The 7,472-nt window shown below is 33.9% G+C and overlaps 1 protein-coding gene across 1 annotated transcript in view; it reads right to left on the reverse strand.

Annotated features, from left to right (window-relative positions):
* LOC129224622 (unconventional myosin-XVIIIa-like) overlaps positions 1-7,105 on the reverse strand; it is a 190,833-nt gene extending 183,728 nt beyond the window's left edge. The window contains 1 exon segment of the mRNA XM_054859106.1: positions 6,892-7,105. The gene's annotated coding sequence lies outside the window, so the exon portion shown is untranslated.
* Positions 7,106-7,472: the final 367 nt, after the last annotated feature.

Here is a 7,472-nt window from a genome sequence, read left to right on the forward strand (position 1 = left end):
CCGCCCCTCAAGAGTAATTTGCATATTTTGACTAATCTTTGACGACCATATATAAATATTCCTTCAAATTTCTATATCAAGTTCTAATTTGGAAAAGAAAAAAAAAGAGAGAGAATGACGAACTTATAAAAAGGAAGAAAAGTTTTATGGTAAGAAACTCCTTAGGTACAATTTATATCTTTGAGGAAAATAATAGATACCAAAATTTACTAGTCGTAAAAACGCATTTTATAGTCTGTCTTCGGTAACACCAGAGAAAGGACGGAGGAGAGGGAATCAGAGGAGGGGGGGATTGCTCCCAGAAAATTATCAAAATTGGCGTGTGAAAAATAGTTTTAGTAATCTTTGATTGTGTTTGGTTGCAAGGAGAAAAAAATCGGGTTTGTTCAAGATGAATGGAGAAATTTTCGAAATTGACGTGAAATATCGCTATTTTAGGAACTTTTTCGAAACTTCAGGGGGAAAGTAATGTTAGAGTTCTCTCCTAAAAATTCTTTTAAAATTGAAATCAATTTGAAGCTATTTTTTGTGACCGTAACTTAGGAAAGATCGGCGCTCTTCCCGAAAATTTCCCGAAACTGAAGTTTTAAACAAGGAGTTTTGGGTTATCTTTGTTGCCGTTGCTGGAGGGAGGGAGATTCAATCATCTCCCATTGAAAGTTTTCGAAATTGAAGTTTAAAACGCAAATTTAGGCTGTCTTTGGTGACGGTAGGGGATCTGGCGACTTTCCTCCGGTAATTTCTCAGCACTATTGTTTCAAAAACCCATTTTTTGGCTGTATTTGAAAACGATAGGGGAAACGTGAGAATATTCCGAACCGAAATATTTTTCGGAACTAAAATCCATTTTAGGCTATTTTTGGGAATTAAGAGTTCTGGAGCTCCCAAGTGGATATTTCTAAAAGCACAATTTTATGCTATCTTTGGTGATGTTAACAAAACGGGGAAGCTTCGGCGGATCTTTCGGATATTTTTCGATATTAATATCTGAAAAACACAACTATAGACCCCTTTTGTCCACCTCACTTCGACGATTGATGGGTATATGTCCTAGCGTCGTAAAAAGTTACATAAGCCAGGCGGTTCTCCTCGAGAAATTTTCAGAAATTGAAGTCCCAAAATCGTATTTTAGGCATTGTTCGATAACGATGAGACAAAGAGCGGCGGGGGTTCAGTGTGCCCTCACGAACTGTTTTGAAACTGAAGTCAATTTCAGACTGAATGGTTGGAATTAGGGGCCTCTCAAAAGACGCTAATTAAGATTATCTTTGGTAGTAATGTTTGAGAATGGATTTCGGGGCCCTCCATCGCAAAAATTTCGAAAAAGAAATACGACAAATGTCATTAAGCAATTTTTGATGACATTAAGAAGGGCTGTCCTCTGAAAACAGATTTTGGATTTTAAAGCCAATATTTTCAGGCTATGTTTGATTACGTTAAGTTGGAAGGGAAGAATCAGAGATTTAATTGGGTCCTTAAGATCGATGGTTCAAACAGCAAAATTTTCCGAAATTAAAGTCCTAAAAACGCCATTTTAAACCTTCTGTAGTCTCGTCAAGGATGTCATGGCATCCTTTTGGATCTTCGTTTTGGAGCTACGTTTAAATTTACTAGCCGAGGCAAGAGCCCTGATCTGAAACCGGACAGTTCATTCGTGATTTTAATTCGAAAACAATGCTGTAAAGGAGGAAAATTACAAAATTTTAGTTTGTCATTCATATATGTTTGACTCTCAGGGGAGTCGCAATTTTCCACTGTCTCTCCACGCATCCGCGATTGTTGAAAACAGAATTTGTTGCATGAAATGCTTGCGAGAGTATCTAATCAGTATAGCTTTTTTTTAAATATAATATATAAAATATGTCTTCATTGTTTAGGTCTATAAAAGCTTGAGGGGTAAACATTAGTGGCCGCCATGGGCCCTGAGTGCTCCTTTTAGAAGGCCTCCTTTCATGCTTCAGGAGAGGGCCATTTCCTACATCTCCCCTCCCTTGTATCCATGCCTGATTACCGGTTCTGTCATAAATTTTGCAACCAAATGATGCAAGATGCAACCAAATGAAGAGTAGATGATAATGGACAATGAACTAACACAATGTTCCCTAACAATCTATTTTTCTTAAACTTTTCTATGCTGTCGGGAAATCGGCACTTACTTTGATAATTGAACATTTAAAATTCAGCACATTTATTTGACTTATTATAAGTTATCTTTTGAGAAATTCTTGAGGAATTTTGCTTGATTAAAAGAACTATATGATGCGGTCTGCGGCCGCCCCTTGCTTTGGCCGCCCTTGTGCGGTGCACACACTGCACACCTGCTAGGATCGGCCCTGGTAATAATATCAGTATATCATTCTAACACATATTTTACTATGAATTAATCACTTAATTAAAATATAATCATTAGCTTTAGAATTTCATAAAACTAAAATTCTTTTTAATTACACATTGGTGCAGCTAGTTTTAGATCATGATTTACTTAAAAGTAATAAAATTTAGCAATGTGAATATGCTATTCGGCATGATTAGACAATTATATACAATAGTAAAAAATAAACTCAATGGGAAAGCCAAATGAAATACTTGGAGACATACATACAAAACAAAGATTTATAGACTAAATATATTTTATAACTGTTAATGTTTCGAGTTTTTATTGATGTCACCCCATAGTAAAATATTTATGTACTCTCATATTTTATTGATACGTTAATGTCATACAAATTAAGTAAAATTACCAGTACTTTAGTAGGTTTGTGGGTACTCAGAACAATGTACCGGAAGAGCTATACTAGGCAAGAGGGAAGATAGCTTTAAAAGGCCCATTAATCTTCATTGGGGACTAATAAATTGACTAAGAACAGTCTAGTCAGATCCTGTTGCTGATCATCACATTTGTATTGCAAGAGATTTCACTTCATGCCAACATTTCTTTTATTAATATCAAAAAGTTTTTCTTTTCTTTTTAAATATGATTTTTAATGCTTTGAAACTCAAACCTTTAAAAACGTTTTATTGCTACTTTTTAATTTTATGAATGCACTTATGGGCAATGAACATCCACATCACAGGTAAACACCATAAAATTTACAGCTGATGTGCTTGTTTTATAAATGCTATTACATGCATTATAATTTATTTTAACACTCATTTCATTTATTAACACACTTACATAAACTTCAACAGATCTTACTTTTTTTTATTTTCACTTTAAAATAATTTACCATCAATTGTTTAGATTTATGTATGCTATTTTTATATTAAAATATTACTTGAATAGGAAAAATCTATATAATTATTTATTATTTTCAAACTTCAAATTTTTAATTTTAAACTTCCAGTTTTTACTGATGAAGTGGACAAAATGGACCAAATGACATTTTGTCCGGGACAGTTTCTCCCAGGATTTCCAAGCGGTTTTTTCCGCGGTGGACAAAATAGGACAACCCAGAATTTAGTAGTATTCTGCTTTGGGGATTGCAGCGATTCCCAAAGTGTGTTCCGCGGAACCCTAGGATTCCGTAGAATGATGAGAAGGGTTCTGCCACAAGTTAAGTTATTGCAAAAATTATTTTCCACAGTAAATTAATAAAAAAATTTAAAAAAAAAAAGAAAAAAAAATACCAAGGATTTAAAATGCCACGCCAGATCGTAGTTGTAGTCGTCATAGTGTTTTGCATCGTGATACAAGCATAACAAAGAAAACTCCATGTGATTTGAAGCAAATTCTCCCCTTAGCTCTTACAGTAGTTTTATCAAGTTTCATCCCATCCAGTTACGACTATTCAGCTATATTTATATTATTGATATTAGAAACAGTAAAAGTAGTTAACACAAATAACTACTTTTCCAAGCAGAAATATGCTGGCTTTCCGCAATTTTTAGGAGATTGTATGAATTTCCTGGCGAACTGAAGCTTTTTTCTAACTGGAACAAAAAACATCTATATTGTACGCTTTCAATGTTATGTATGCAGAGCAATAGGGATTGCAAATGTGTAAAAAATTTTGTCTGATTCCATGCTTTACGCTTTGAGTTGGAATGCCCATAAAAAATCAGTCAAATACATGTAGACGCAGATACATAGACAGATAGCTTCGAAAAATGCTTAAAGTAGGTTGGACACAACTTAAAACTGGCTAATGTGTCAAAATATGAAAAATTTCTCAAACCTAATAGTTTCTCCTATATAGAAGTAATTATGATAGTGAATGATTATTATTTATCATTTGACTTTCAGATAGATAGCATTTTGTCTTAGGGGTTCCTTGAAGTGTAAGTGAAGCATTAAGGGTTCCGTACCTCAAAAGGTTTGGGAACTGCTGCCTTATTGCATAACTTTTCCGCACTATGACAAATAATTTCTAAAAAAATCAGCCTATCCTACTGTTAACACAAACTTAAGAAATGTGCTCTTTACCCATGAGGAATTTTAGCAACTTTTGCTCTTATTTCAATGAGGATTTGTATAGATGATAGTCTTCATACTTATGGATTTTTAGGGAGTTATAGTTATTCTAATATGAATTTTCGAGAACAGTTATCTATACTTTGTTTTTTTTGTATTTTTAAGGAGTGTGCTTCTTTTTTAGGAACATCTTGCTGTCTTTAGACTTGTTCTCATCCTGATGGACATTTTTTAATTATAATGGCAATATTGAGATACTGTTGCCTTTACGTTCTACTCTAATAGAGCTTTGTAAGGACTGGTGCTCTTATTCCATGAAGTTTTAAAGAGTTGTATGTATTCGAATGGAGATTTTTTAGGGATTGTCTTACTTTTGCTGTTCCTATTTTAAAAAGGAATTCTTAGAACAGTTATCCTCTTTTCAGACAAAGAATTTTAAAATTGATCTCCTCATATTCTCATCATTAAGGAGAGCTGTAACGGCTGCCTCAAGGGAAGATCAATCAAACTTCCCGAAAAACTCCTTATCGGCAAAAATGTTATCACACGAGTCAGAAAATTTGGTGGTGTCTCGAAAATCCGAGGTAATTGGGGCTCACCTCACCCTTGATTACTGAAAGCTCGTATTATCCAGAAAATTTTTCGACATAGCTTGGAAGACATAAGGAGAAGCACCTTTTACTTCCTTGCATCAAGAAATGGAACTATTGTCTTCACGAAAAAAATTATCACTGAAACTTCAATATACATTTCCTTTCAATCGCTTTTAGATGAATTTCAACCAAATTTTTTCTCGATATCCCAATGCATTTATATGAGCAAGGCAACCAAAACATCTTCAATTACTCAATGTATTGTTATTACTTGCTGAAAGTAGTCTATAAGTTTTACAGCAGCAAAATATTTTTAGATTTTAATGAAAATCATATTTTTAGATTTTAATGAAAATCATATTTTTAGCTATTAAAAAATATAAATTAAAATATAAATGAAGCACCACGGATTAAGCAGAACCTCGAACTTTCGAGGCTCTATTGCAATTTTTTGACAATGCCTAACGTCCCCTTTCAATAGGATGCAGGCAGTTACATGTGCTTGTGCATGCTGATATTTAATCATCTGTTAAAACATCAAGTTTCATTCAGTAAATTGAGAATTTCTCTCCTTAACAAAAACTTACTGTGTTTAAGGCACCTTTGACTGCTGTTCTAACTTTAATGCTTTTTCAAATTATAAATTTGATTAAACTAATTCATTTTAATGAAGACTAACCACAGGCACACTAGATGGGATCATGAGCCCCTTCCCCCTCCGTTGGTCTGTAAGTGACCATGGTAACAGCTGCATTTCAAAGTTTATATTTCGAAAAAAAGTCTCTAAACCCCTCATTTATAGGTAAAAATGACTTAGACCCCCTTTTAAACAAGAAGCTGGATCTGCCCTTGAACGCAGGCCTATCATTTATGGGGTAGAAGAGGCTATAGTGATTGTACAGACTTTGATAAAGCAGTGTATTTACATAATGTGGGTGTGGTTTTTGTTGTTTTTCAATGTGAAATGAGTTCCCCATATCTTTTGTCACATTTAATTAAGAAAAAATTTTTAAATGACAGTCCTGCCACAATAAAAGTTCCCAAAGACTTGATTTTGGCCAGGATTTTTTGGGTGTTATGTGTGCATCCAAATTCCATAGTACATAACATTAGTAACGTCATCCTGAAAAATCGACGAGGGAATGCTCACAGATCAAAGCATAAGTTAGGGAAATAAAAAAGTGGCACAACACAGGTAGTAAAATTTTAAAAAGTATGGGGAGGGGAGTTTGTTTGCCGATAAAGTATGGGACGCTTCTTCCCCTCGACTACACATCACTACATGATTCGAGTGGAAATACATTACAGGTAGTCTTTTTTAAAATATTTTGCGCAAACCTTGCACGACAGATCCTAGAAAATTTTTATTCTTTACTCAAAACATGTTAATGTTCTTGAAATAATGTCAAGTTTTGTTAGTGTTTCCATCAAATTTGCAAAGTATTAAAAGTGTTTATTTTATACTTTCTAGTTGTAAAAAAAAAAAAAAGTTAGAATCTAATTCTTTTTTTAAATAAGCTGAAAAGAAACAATACAAAAATTCCTTAACACAAGCAAATACCAATATATAAACAAAACATTAAAGACGCCTAGAACGAAAAAGCGCGATAGAAAATCATGACACAAACGGGTTTTTTTAAATAAAAACAAATGATGTTAATCAAAATGAAAGTAAGAAATAGTTCACTGCAATCATATTGTTCATGATGTCATAGAATAGTTTTGTGATACTTTTTATTTTTTCCAATATCTAAGTAGCGTGTTAAACACTGCTGTTAAAATGAATGATTTTTCATTAAATTGAAACTGTCACAAGTAGGAGATATTTTGAATAAATAAATCTATGTATTCAACTCATGCAAATAGCTAGAAATCCTTCAAAAATACCTTTCTGATAAATCAATAATATAAGAAGCTGAAGCTCATGGTCTTTAGAATACTGTCAAGGATTAAAATTCCAGTAAACAGAAGGGATTAAACTTTAAACAAACATCGCCAAATATTTGAAGAAGCAAAAAGTCTGCAAGCTGAACATAAGTTTTACATGATTTTAATTTTAAAAGGCAATAGTTCAAATAAAATGTCAAATTTAACACCGGAAGAGAAGTTAACAAACGTCACATCCGTCACACCTGTCTGTCATCATACTTTCGTTTCACTTCATTATCAAAAAGTGACATTCTCAAGGGTTACGTTCGTCGAACTCAACCGCTCAACCGGTGACTAACCGTAACTAACCGCAGCGTTCTTTGATCAATGAGCGCGTCTGATAATAGGAACCCCGGAGGGGGATTGCGCCGAAGGCTAGGACCACCCATGGAGTTAATGAGTTACCCCCTGCTGCGCAAGTAAAATTTGGGGTTGCCGTATTTGGCGCATTCTCGCTTAGCTGGCGATTTGAATAAATCTTGTTTTTAATACAGTTAAAGCATGGGTTGAAGTTAAAATACACGAAGAGTTGAATGTAG

The sequence above is a fragment of the Uloborus diversus genome, chromosome 6, assembly GCF_026930045.1.
Source record: "Uloborus diversus isolate 005 chromosome 6, Udiv.v.3.1, whole genome shotgun sequence".
In the NCBI taxonomy this organism is placed as follows: Eukaryota; Metazoa; Arthropoda; class Arachnida; order Araneae; family Uloboridae; genus Uloborus; species Uloborus diversus.